The sequence below is a fragment of the Eleutherodactylus coqui genome, chromosome 6, assembly GCF_035609145.1.
Source record: "Eleutherodactylus coqui strain aEleCoq1 chromosome 6, aEleCoq1.hap1, whole genome shotgun sequence".
In the NCBI taxonomy this organism is placed as follows: domain Eukaryota; kingdom Metazoa; phylum Chordata; class Amphibia; order Anura; family Eleutherodactylidae; genus Eleutherodactylus; species Eleutherodactylus coqui.
The window spans coordinates 140,303,605-140,317,239 of record NC_089842.1 but is presented as its reverse complement, the minus strand read 5'-3'; the positions used below and the strand labels follow the sequence as shown (position 1 = coordinate 140,317,239).

General features: G+C 45.7%; 1 protein-coding gene across 1 annotated transcript in view; it reads right to left on the bottom strand.

Moving 5' to 3' along the window:
- The window catches only part of LOC136632692 (galactoside alpha-(1,2)-fucosyltransferase 2-like), a 90,550-nt gene extending 82,592 nt beyond the window's left edge, over nucleotides 1-7,958 (bottom strand). The window contains exon 1 of the mRNA XM_066607744.1: nucleotides 7,938-7,958. The gene's annotated coding sequence lies outside the window, so the exon portion shown is untranslated. The remainder of the gene's footprint in view (nucleotides 1-7,937) is intronic.
- Between the last annotated feature and the right edge of the window lie 5,677 nt (nucleotides 7,959-13,635).

The following is a 13,635-nucleotide window of genomic DNA, read 5'->3' as shown; positions in this document are numbered from 1 at the left end:
TACATGGCTTTTGAAGAGCAGTAAAGCTGTGGAATAATAATAATATATAAATAAAGCTCTCTAGTAATCCCACTTGATAGCATGTGCAAAAAATATTCTATAAAATTACTTACTAAAATAAATAATCACACAAGGGGATAACTACCGAGGGGCCCTTGTGGCAGCAACCAATCCCCGACCAATGCAGTCACCATTAAAAGCAATAATCTGTAAATGAAGTACAAAACACCTACACTGCATTCAATATCTCATATAGGCATATGCCAATCTCTGTAGCTACCTCAAAAGGTTAAACTGGAAAAAGTGCAACAAGTTTAGTGTAAAGTCACTACAGTGATATTTCCTCCAACTGAAAGTTATCCATCCAGATATAGATTATATGCTACTAGTGCTGATGTATATCACAAGTCACTCAATAAGTACACCTCCAGTGCGACCAATTTAGGAAGTTTGCCCTCGGACTGATGTGGATCTTTTGGAGCACTCCCTTTCCTTAATCTGTTGGGGCTGGGCATCTGGGATAGAAGGGGTTTAACCCTTTGCAATCCAATTTTGGATTCAGGGTTTCCTAGGGGGCTTTCTCTTTCTGCCATTATAAAATGGCACCATCTGCTGGCTAGAGCCAGTACTTCGATATTGGACATGCTGGAGAGGCCCCCAACAAAAGAGCAGCTGGCTATATACAGTAAGGATACCCTACCGGACGTCTTCCGACGTTGGAGCTGTACAGCCTTTAATCAGAATGTCTTCAGATGTCAGACAGTGGATAGGAAAGGGTTAAATGAAATCCCTTCTCCTTCAGAGCCTAAAATTAAAAAGCCGCCTCTGGGGCTCCTCACACCTTTCTCTCTGACAACTCAATCCTCCAGTCTGGTTTCCGCTCTCCACACTCGACCGAAACTGCCCTCACAAAAGTAACCAATGACCTGATGATGGCAAAGTTGAGAGGTGACTACTCTCTACTAATCCTCCTTGACCTCTCTGCTGCATTTGACACTGTCAACCATGATGTCCTTCTTACAATGCTCTGCTCTATCGGCCTAAAGGACACTGCTCTCTCCTAGTTCTCCTCCTACCTCTCTCATCGCTCTTTCAGTGTCTCCTTCGCTGTCTCTATCTCCTCTCTACTTCCTCTCGCTGTTGGGGTCCCCCAGGACTCTGTCCCATTCTCTTCTCTATCTATACTGCTCCAACTGGACAAACCATCCACAAATTCATGCCTGAAAGCGCTGCGGAATAAGTTGGCGCTTTACAAATAAAGATTATTATTATTATTATTATATAAATTCAACCTCAAATACCATTTCTACGCTGGCGAAATCTAACCATACATCTCCTCTCATGAGATCTCTGAACCATTCCTCAAAAAAAAAATCACTGTCTGCCTGCTGTCTCTAATACTATGTCCTCCCTTTTTCTCAAACTTAACCTCTCTAAAACTGACTTCCTCGTCTTTCCACCTTCCAACCGACCTCCCCTCAACATCTCCATTCCAGTGTCACCATCATAACCCCCAAACAGTATGCCTGCTGCCTTGGGGTCACACTGGACTCTGACCTCTCCTTTACCCCCCACATCCAATCTCTGGCCCAAACATGCCACATGCACCTCAGAAATATTGCTAAAATACGGCCGTTCCTAACCATGGACACGCTAAAGACACTCGCAGTCGCCCTCATCCACTCCCGGCTTGACTACTGCAACTCGCTACTCATCAGCCTCCCCTGCACCAGACTCACTCCACTCCAATCCATATTAAATGCTGCAGCTAGGCTCATTTTTCTATCCAGCCATTACTCAGATGCCTCTGCACTATGCCAGTCGCTGCACTGACTGCCCATCCACTGCAGAACTAAATTTAAACTCCTCAACCTCACTCACAAAGCGCTGCATGGTGCTGCGCCACCATACATCACCTCCCTCCTGTCCGTACACCATCCAGCCCGCTCATTCCGATCCCCTAACACATTTAGACTAAACACCCCTGTAATAGGAACCTCACATGCTGGCCTCCAGGACTTCACCAGTGCCCATTAGCAGCTTATTACCTTCATTTGCATGTAAATGAGCCTCCCTGAGCTAAATGCAGAGAACAGCAGGTGGTCTGTTATCTGCATACAGCTCCTCTGTTCTGCCACAGGACTGCAGCTGAATACAGTGTTATCAGCGCTCCCACGGAGAATCACATGCAGTCCCTGCTATCAACTCTCTGGCTGAACAATGGATTTTAAACTCAACTAAAAATCATCGTTCAGCCAAAAAGCAAATGATGGTAGCATTTACATGCAACGATTATCGCTCAAAAGACATCATTTGAGCGAATTTTGAGCAATAAGTGTTGTGTGTAGATGGGGCTTTACACAGCAAGTCCTTCCAGCACTACGTACAGTCACTACAACAGAGTCTATATACTTCCTCCTCATAACATGCCCACTTATGCACCAATGCCATGGCACAACACTCAGTGCCATCGCACTGCTCCTTACATCAGCGCTGAGGCCCACTTTTCTGTACAGGCTGCAGAGCTACGCTTTCGGTGTATGTTGCGAGTTCATGAAAGGAGTCTGGATCCGTGACTCCTATAAAGCCCAGAAGGAAATGATACTATTAGGGCTCGTTCACTCGAGCATAATTGTATTTCGGTCGCACAAATATGCTGCGTATTTGCGCAATAGAAAATCACTTATGCCTGCGTATTTGGGCACGCAAAAAAAACGCAGATGGGCCCACTGAAATGGTGCACAAATATGCAGTAAGTACACAGGTTTCCAGCGCATTTACTGCATATTTGCACGGCCCATTCACTTCAATGGCCTATTGGGGTGCGTAGTACGCAACAAAATAGGTCATGCTATGTGAAAATATACATTCATGTGAATGAACTAATTGAAAACAATGGCTTCTATTCACTGCATATTATGTACGCAAATATGCTTGTGTGAACAGGCCCTTACTAGACTGTCTTACAATTACAATCGGCCCTTTGAAGCTCACCATAAGACTGATATGGCCCTCAGTGAAAATGCGTTTGACACCCTTGCACTAAAGTAACAACGACTTCATAAAAGTTTCTGTGCGAACAACAGGTAAACAACTGTATCAAATTAACTCCAGCGAAGCCGGGGATATCAGCCAGTAGTTATATAAAGTAACGTGTGCTAAAAGTAGTCAGTAGTAAATAGACAGAATTACACTGTACAGGCTACAGAGCTACACTATTAGTAAAGCTGTCTCCTGTACATTGAACCTGGAGTAGAATCTCACTGGAACAGTAGTGCTATCAGCTTGTACGTACAGTGCAGCAGAGGAGTTATTACCACTGCTTAGAAGTATGGACAGCAATACTCTGCAGCTGAGATCATGCTGGCAGTGTGAAACATGCACTACACAGATGTCCCCTTTGACTTTAGAGTGGGACTATGACAGTAAATCACCCCATCAGCAGTCTGACCCAGGGGATCATGGCAATGTCTCTACCTTCCAGCCAAACCTGTGTGTTCAGCCAGTGCTGGGTACTGAGACTGAACTACAGCTTCACAAAGTCTGTGCTGACAGGAGATCAGTGGCTTGTCCATAGTAGCCACAAGAAAGGAGGCCATGGATAGGTGGACAGGATACATGGAAGGCTGAATCTTTTCTCAAGAATACTATATATGAATCTGCTCAGCTCCTCCTGCTCTAGAATAGTACTGTTGTACCTTGACGCCACCGGAAGCTAGGGGTTTGACAGGGCTTGCATGGAGGAATGCCCCTGTCACTCCCCTAGCTCTCGACTGAATTCTTGAAGGTCCTAGCAGCCTCTGTATTGATTTTTGGCTGGCCTGGAGGGTTAGAGTTAGTTTTCCTGTTAGGCTTACATTATTAGCTCCTAAATGCTTCCATGCTACAGCTGTAACACCTGTAACATAAAAGCATTTAGAGGTAATAATCTAAGCCTAACAGGAAGACTAACTAACCCTCCAGGCCAGCCAATACAGACACTGCAGCTATCACTCTCCCCGGAGCAGACGTCTCTCCCCCTTCCATCTCTCCATAGCAACCGCTACCTGCCACCTCCGCTGACAGTGTACATCATGGTGGCACTGGAGGAATCCCCCTGCTATTAGGCTGTGCCTCCGCTCCCTCACTGCGCCGCCTGCCGACTTTTTTCACCCGGTGTGCCGGCTGTCTGCTCCGTCCTGGCCGCTGGCTCCCTACTGCTGACAGGTGGGTGGCCCACTCACTGTGTGTTCTGCTGTGCTGCCACCACTCCCACTGTTGCTGCTGTCCTCCCCAACGGACTGCCATGTCAGGATGGCGCTTAGGAGATTTAACAAACTCCTAGCCAATCAGAAGCTGGGGGCGTTACGAAATTTGAAGACTGCTATTATGTCGCCACCCATAACTTCTGGTGGCGACATAATACAACAGTACCCTCTATAACATCATACCTGCAGTTTGGACAGCATGCTCGAGCAGATAGATTGCCTTTAATAACTGTCTTAACCTTTGGAATATAAGATGCATAGACCTTTTTAGCAACATTTTGTGTTGCTAAAAAGTGCATCTTATAGTCCGAAAAATACAACATATGAAATTCTAGGTGTTTGCAGTGTGGACTACATCTTGGGCCCAACACAGGAAATAGTTCTTATGGTCTACCCTCCACCTATAGTGAATATATGCATGTCCACATTTAATTACATTCTATCTGTAGCTGCTAAGCTAATACCCATTTCCAGAAGACATCTAACCACAGACTACCTGTGCTTTTGTAGCATGCACGCCACTCATACTTGCAGTTCGCTCAGTCAGAGATCCTTTGGTAAAAAGGTCCAAGTTTGCATTTTGCAAAGATCATAGCAGGGTTATGGCCAATTACAAAGAAATACTTTGACTTGTTCAAACAGTTCACCATACATAGTATAACTTGTCAGTAATTTGGTATTTACACTTCCTTTTCTCCGAGTGCTTTGTACCTATTTCAACTTGTAGGAAGAGAGAGAACTCTATTACTTGACTTGTCTGCCAAGGGCATTCTAGGTTTGTAGCTAACACTTTTAACCCCGTCTGCTGGATCTGTATGTACAAGCCTCTCACTAATCCTCAGGGCAGCCAGTCTCTTATTATCCTCTGGTTCGCTTTACCTCTGGGCGGAAGCTTCCACAGATCGTGAGGATAAGACGACAGAGTATCTTCCTCAGGATTACTTACAGCAAATTGTCTAGAGGGTGAATTTTACACATCGCGATTTTCTCACGGCGATATCGCAGCTTTGTTCCTGCATCGCTGCTACCCATGAACATGGCACGATTTTTTTTCTTGCAACATCGCATGAGTGAAAACATCTCTAATGTTAAGGAAACCATTGAAAAGCATGGGCTTCACAAACATGTGCTGGAGAAAGAAAAAAAAAAAAACGCACGATTTTGTCGCCTACGTAAAATCGGCCTCAATATTGATCCACTAATATAAAATGCAATTTTTATTATTTTCTACTAAAATTTAATTGTGTGTTAGGCTGCATTCACACGAACGTATATTGGCTCGGTTTTCACGCCGAGCCGATATACGTCGTCCTCATCTGCAGGGGGGGGGGGATGGAAGAGCCAGGAGCAGGAACTGAGCTCCCGCCCCCTCTCTGCCTCCTCTCTGCCCCTCTGCACTATTTGCAATGAAAGGAAGCGGGGTGGGGCTAAGTTCCGAGAATTAGCCCCGCCCCGTCCCATCTCTCCCCATTGCAAATAGTGCAGAGGGGCGGAGAGGAGGCAGAGAGGTGGCGGGACCTCAGTTCCTGCTCCTGGCTCTTCCATCCTCCCCCCCCCCCTGCAGATGAGGATGACGTATATCGGCTCGGCGTGAAAACCGGGCCGATATACGTTCATGTGAATGCAGCCTTACAGTAATTAAAAAACACAAAGTCAATGACAAGTAGTCTTCTATCTTCATATAGCATTGATTCATGATTGCAATTAATGTATCTGGGCAGCTGCAGACACTACCATATATATTGCAATGAATAGAAGGCTGAAAAGCTGAATCATTATTTAAATTTGGGACGACAGCTTTCCGGAAAGGCATTATCAGGGGTAAAATGGTATATAGACCATGCTAGAATAATATACTTCTACTAAACAGTGCCTAAATAACATTGATGCACAATGCATAAGTGAACACTACTATCTGCAGTAACAGCTCCATACAGAAGTAATGTAAAACAGTGCTATACAATGCCTAAATAATAGTGCGTTGCAGAAAATATCAAGCAGGACCCCATCAGCAGGAATAGCTGATACACCATGTGCAACTGCACTGGTCCAACATAAAGGCTATTCCTGATTGAGGTATACTTATATTCTAGAAACTAGAATACCCCTTTAAAAGGGAACTTGTCATGTACTTTATGCTATCCTCAGTGAGTGCAGCATAAAGTAGTTGTCCATCACTTATGGGGGAAAGTGCAGTGCTTTGTAACAACTTACGGCATGTATCTGTATGTTCCAGCAGCTCCCAGCAAGAGACGAGTCCAGTTTATGAGGTGCTGCTTGTCCTTTCCTGACTGATAGTTTAATACTAATTAGAAAACTACCAATTATGGAGGGTGGAGGGCTAGCAGCACCTCATAATAAGTATGACTCATATCTTTCCAGGAACTGCAGGAACAAGATTGGCTGAATAATTGCTTGAAAAAGTGAGTTCAAATGATAGTTGTTCAGTGTAAACATGGCCACCGACATAGTGACGAGTAAGAAGTTACTAGTCGTTTCATTTGAGCCCACCAAAAAAAAAGAAAAGTAGTCACTGGTTGATTAAACATCATCTGGTGTAGAATCAGTCATTCATATTTACATGATTTGCATGGAGATCCCCGCTACAAACAACATGTCAAAGAACTAACAAAGTATCATTGCTTTGTGTAAAAACAAAGAAAGATTGTTTTTGTACAATGCAACAACTTTTCTGAACAGTTGTCCCAACCATAGTTGCTCTGCGCAATGGTACCTTTAAAAACCACTGCACATTACCCCATAAGAGACAGACTGCTGAAGTCATCATGTCTGTCACTACTTTATTCCACCGCACAGTGAGAGCAGCATAATGTACAGGACAGGTTCCCTTAACCCCTTCAGTGGCAGGTTTAGGTAGTCTTCAGCACATTTCAACCCTGATTTTTAGGAGATTTTCCAGGCATGCCACTAAAGGGGTTAAGGGAGGATATTATTTATAGAACTGAGTTATACATCCTTAGAGCGCATTCAGACGACCGTATATCGGCTAGGTTTTCACGCCCAGCCGATATACGGCGTCCCTCTCTGCAGGGGGAGGAGGCTGGAAGAGCAGGGAGCAGTGCTCTGAGCTCCTGCTCCCTCACTGCCCCTCGCGACTAATTGCAATGAGAGGGGCGGAACGGGGGCAGAGCTAAATTCCACTGCGTAGCTCCACCCATCCCATTGCAAGTAGTGCTGAGGGGCAGAGAGGGGGGGGGGAGCTCAGTGCACTGCTCCCGGCTCTTCCAGCCTCCTCCCCCTGCAGAGAGGGACGCCGTATATCGGCTAGGCATGAAAACCCGGCCGATATACAGTCATCTGAATGCGCCCTAAGGGCGAGCACCCACTGGCGTTTTTTTACCTGCGTTTTGCGTTTTTCCTGCACAGGCATAGAGATAACATGTGTTCCTGTCCACTGGCATTTTTTTTGCGTTGCGTTTGCGTTTTTAACATAGGAACTGTCAGTTGCATATGTGTCCTTATTTTTCTCCTAATGCACCCATGAAAGTCAATGGAAATTAATGGAAAAGCCGCGAAAACGCCGCAAAAAACGCGCGGAAAAATCGCGGGAAACGCGGCAAACGCCAGTGGGTGCTCGCCCTTAAATAGACATCATACTAAAAAAAAAAAAACTAGTACACATATAATTAGAAGACTGCAAACATTTTTGAACAATAGTGTGAACCTTACCTCTATATTAGAAGTACATGACTGCAGAGATTTGCACATCTTTATGAAACATAGCTCCTGGAAAAGGAAACACAGTGCAATCATTTGCATAAATTCTGTAAAAAAATGGTGTAGTCATTTAGAGGTATACTATATAAAACCAAGGTCAAGTCTATGTGTGGTGCTTGTGCAGAGTATTGTACATACTTATATAAGAGCAGCACGAGCCAAGTGTGGTATATAAGGTAATGTAATACTCATGTTGGGTTTACTTTTTTCAGTAGTTGATGTGTTCCTTAGATGTCCTCAGTGTTCCTCTGAACCCCTAACTTTACTGCACTTAGGACGCCTTCACAATGGTGAGAAAATCATGCGAGATTTGTGCGTTGCGAGACGCACAAATATGAAACCCATTCTTTTAAATGGGTTCATTCACATTTGCAATGTTTTCCTACATGGCACGGCAATGTGATGCAGGAAACACATTTTGGCATGTCCATCTTTTTTTAGGACAACGCCCACTGTTGTTAATGGAGTCAGCGGCAGCACCGCCAGCCCCATTGAAAGCAATGGGAGAACACCACGACCCCTTGCTGCAGCAGGGGATTCCTTCAGCCCTGCAGGGATGCGAAGCGTTCACATCCAGGGGTTTCCAGATGTTTTTAATGGGGCTGTCGCAGCAGCTCCAGCTCCGTTGAAAACAGTGGGAGAAGATTGCGATCTCCTGCTGGGGTTGTGACAGCTCTGGGATAAGGCGAACCCTCGCATGGGTTCGAGGCTGTTTCCATGTGAGAACGCCTCACATCCAGGGGTTTTCAGAAGAATTGGGATGGCGATATTGCCGTGAATCATGGCCCAATATCACCCTTGCCAGTGTAAAGGAGCCCTTGAGCCCTTTACCATGTACAGAACAACTTGACAATGGCCAAAATTGTGGAAACCTTCTAAAAAAAAAAAGGCATTTTTGATGTTTGATGGCTTATAACTCCAGGTTTTTGTAAAAGTACCAAATAATTATATATCATTGGAAAGATAATTAATGCAACAAATTTGTGAGAGAGTTTGTGGTGCAACAACAGCTACAGGCAAGGAAATTAAACATGTTTAAAAAAAAAAAAAATTCTAAAATTTGCAGCATGTCAGTTAGTTAGGAAGCCTTTTGGGCTTACTATGCCTTCCCATGGAGTAAACCATGTTTTTTTAGTTCTTCAGGTGTTATCATATGAAATTAATATGGCATTATTGTTTCTGTTATTGGTGTTTTATTCATCAGGCTGCTTGTGATCACATGGAAATTTCACTGGCAGAAGCCGTTGCAGCCAAGATTGCACAGGGAGAGATGGCAGCTGCGGAATACAGACGTTGAACCCATTTCAAAACCCGCGCCAAATGGCGCGAGTTTTGAAGCCGCATTTCTGCCATGGAAATCTTGCGGTATTTCCGTGCGGTCATTGCATGAAATCTCCACAGGATTTATACCCCGTGTAACCGCAGCCTAAGCCTGGGTTCACACAGGGCGGATTTTCTGCAGTTCTGCCCCGGTTTGCCGTTGCATATCCGCACTGCGGCAAAACCGCTGCGTTTGCAGTGCAATGCAGTACAAATGTGTTTGGGCAAAAAGTTGTTCTCACAGGACGGATTTTTTCCGCACAGCCGCAGTGCGGAAATGCAACTGCGGCGCGGTTTTTCAAGACGCAGCATGTCCATTCTTTTGTCTTTTACGCAGCACTTTTTTGTCCATAGACCTCTATGGACGCAGCAAAATCCGCACCAAAATATGCTGCAAAAGTTTAAAAAAAACGCAAGAAAATCCGCAAGACAAAAATAACCTTTGAAGCGGTTTTGCCGCAGAAGCAGTTCTTCTGCGGCAAAACCGCAACAAATCCGCCCTGTGTGACCCTAGCCTAAATGGTACCATTAAAATAAATATGTTGATGGAAAGATAAGGCAGGGACAAAAAAATGAAAATAAACTGCTGTCTAATGGTTTGATTAGGGGAGTGAGTATATTAGGACAATATCTCCTTGCCAATCCATTAGCCTGCAAGACAAATAGAATCCACAAGTCGTTTTATTTAATTCATAGGTGTGATGCCACGGCACAGGAGCAATGCCAGAAAGGAAGGGTAATACACCAGGTATGCAAGTAGTAACTGGCTGGCACAGCATGAGAAGAGTTCGTTGCCGGGGAAGAGTTGGCAAGCAGACAGAAAGTGCGCGGAGTTAATTAGCGGGACGCCTGGGAGGTTGGTGGGTGTATGGAGACGTGTGTGGAGCAGAGAGGTGTGGTGCAGGGTTAGGCCCCCTGTTCACGGCCTAGGCGGAATATTAATGGCGATATTCCGGGATGGGGAGCAGCACTGACAGGTCTCCGAGATGTGCCTATCTAAAAGATAGGCTCACCGCAGAGAATCGCGTCAATCGCAGCATTCCACAATTTAAATCCTGCAAGTGGAGAATCGCTATGGTTCTCCGGTCGTGGACGCTGGCCCTGCGCTTCCCATAGCAACGTTATGGAAAGCTTTGCAGAGCGTAATATACAGGCAATTTATCGCCAGCAGATCATTACCTGTGGACAGGCAGCCTTAGAGGAGGAAGAAGTAACCAAGAGACCGCAGCGGCAGAGAGCGATCTGCAGTCAGAGAGCCCCAAGCTGTGGAGCCCAGAGTCAGAGAGCAGTCAGTCCACAGGGAAGTACACAAGATAGTTGGTAACAAGTGTCTACAGAGAGATTGTGTCCATAGAAGGAGGCATCTGCAACAATACCACTAACGGGAGATAAGAGAGACTGTTCTTGCAAGTAAATCAGCCGCCCCCGCTTTTCTGACTACCTAGTATACTTAGTATGCATCATTAGTCTAAGACACTACACCTGCTTGGATTAACCAGTGTTGTCCATGTGAGCAGAGCTGACTACCAATACATACATACATACAATATGCCTAAGGGTGAAGTCACACGAACGTATACCGGCTCGGTTTTTACGCCGAGCCGATATACGTTGTCCTCGTGTGCAGGGGGGAGGATGGAAGAGCCAGGAGCAGGAACTGAGCTCCCGCCCCCCTCTCTGCCTCCTCTCCGCCCCTCTGCACTATTGGCAATGGGGAGAGGTGGGACAGGGGCGGGGCTAATTCTCGGAACTTAGCCCTGCCTCCGCCCCGCCTCTTCCCATTGCAAATAGTGCAGAGGGGGACGGGAGCTCAGTTCCTTCTCCTGGCTCTTCCATCCTCCCCCCCCCCCCCTGCACACGAGGACAACGTATATCGGCTCGGCGTAAAAACCGAGCCGATATACGTTCGTGTGACTGCACCCTTAGGTAGTTAGAGAGGCTGTGCGGCCATCTTTGTTTGTCCAGGCCCGGGGGAAGGCGGGGGCTTTAAATTCAGAGATTATTAACTTAGCCACTTTTGGCTTCAGCCCATTTTTTGTTATTTCTATTTCATTTTTCCATCCCCACTTCCAAAAATAACATTATTTTTCTGGTAAATAGCCACATGACAGCTTGTATTTTGTGAGAGGAGTTGCATTTTTCAATTATACCTAGAGATGAGCGAGTGTACTCGCTAAGGGCTTATTCAGATGACCGTATATCGGCTGGGTTTTCACGCCGAGCCGATATACGGTGTCCTTGTCTGCAGGGGGAGGAGAATGGAAGAGCCAGGAGCAGGAACTGAGCTCCTGCCCACTCTCTACCTCCTCTCCACCCCTTGCCATTATTTTCAATGAGAGGGGTGGGATGGGGGAGGAGCTAAGTCTCCGTGCTTAGCTCCGCCCCATCCCGCTCCTCCCATTGCAAATAGTGGCGAGGGGCAGGGAAGGGGCGGGAGCTCAGTTCCTGCTCCTGGCTCTTCCATCCTCCTCCCCCTGCAGACAAGGACACGGTATATCGGCTCAGCGTGAAAACCTAGCCGATATACGGTCGTCTGCATAAGCCCTAAGGCTAATTACTCGAGCAAGTATTGCCTTTTTCGAGTACATGCCCACTCATCTCAAAAATTTCGGGTGCCTGCAGGGGTTGAGTTGTGAGTTATGGAAGTGAGCATGGGGGAGCGAGAGAGGGAGATCTCCGCCCCGTTTCTCCCCCACTCTCCCCCGCTGCCCCCTGAATCTTTTTGGATGAGCAGGCATGTACTCGAAAATGGCAATACTCGCTCGAGTAACTTGCCTTAGCGAGTACGCTCGCTCATCTCTAATTATACCATTTAACATATCATATAATATATTGGAAACATGTGAAGAGCAATTCCAGTGATTTTTTTACTCATTCATTATGTAGCTTGTGTATACGAGGCTATTACAAATGATCTTCCTGATGTGAAATACTCATAACTCATGTTTAATGTTACATACATTTGCTATCAATGGAAACAAATGCAAAAAGTTTTGTTGCACAACATTAAAAATGTTTTGAACATCAGAGGCGCTCAATGTGGCCCCCTTTGAACAAGGTCCTGACCTACATGTAATAGCGTATCATGATTGACTGATGCAATGGCTTCTGTGATGTGTCCTCGCATATGATGCATGGTGGGTGGTAAGAGTGGCATGGAGACTCTAAGGCCTGCCTCACACAGGCGCTTTTCACCACGATTGGTGCGGCATTCTGAGCTCCGCTCTATTCGTGGTATAACGCGACCATTGTTTTCAAAGGAGCCTTGCAGACATCCGTTCGATTGCGGCACTTTCCAGCGCCACGATTTTTGAGTGGAGTCTGTTCTATTTTTAGCGTTTAGTGCACCACAACCATGATGAGGTAGGCTAAACCCCCGCTGTTGGCCGTAGGGAGCTGCAGGCGGCAAAAAGGTGAGTCACAGGTGCTGCAGCCAATGACAGAGCTCAGTGATCGATCGGTTACAGGCTGGAGCAGCCTGTAAATGTGATGTCGCCAACCCAGAGCGGTGGTGCAGGACACTGAGGAGCAAGAAGAGGTGAGTATATGCCTATTTATTATGTTAGAGGATGGGGTCGGGGTTTGCAGGGGAGCTACAACTCAGACAACCCCTTTAAATTATTGATAGATATGGTCTGCACTACCAAGACGGGTCACTGCAGAAGGAACAGAGATATTTGTCTAAACATGGAGTAGAAGAAATCTTCTGATGTATGTTATTTTTCTACGAGCGTTCAGAACACCTAGAGCAATGGTTCTCAACGTGCGCATTATTGCCTTCTCAAGGGGGCGGTGAAACGAAAAGGGGCGGCAGGGGGGCATTGGAACATAAAGGAGGAGTTATGTGTTTGCTTTGTTGATTTTTTTTTTCATCTAGTAACTACATTTTTCTAAAAATTGGTGAAATTCGAAAAAGACGAAAACCAAGGTAATTATTTGCATATGACTCACTTACATGTAACGGGAGTTGTGTGCAGCCTGCGTGCCTCTATCATATAATGTATGACTTTTATAACTCCATGACTCTGCTACAGATCAATCACACTTCATAGCACTGGATAACCTACAGCACAACCTAACCCACTGTATTCCATAATGCCACTGATTTCCTGAAAACGCTTCAAGCTTTCACTTGTGTGGGTCTCTGGGAGTTGTAGTCTTAGTGGATGCCAAGTGTCTTTTCAGAACACTGATATAAACTACAACTCCCAGAGACTCACACAATTGAAAGTTCCAGCCAATCAGCGGCATTATGGAATACAGTGGGTTAGGTTGTTCTTTAGGTTATCCAGTTTGATTGATCTGTAGTGGAGTCATGGAGTTATAAAAA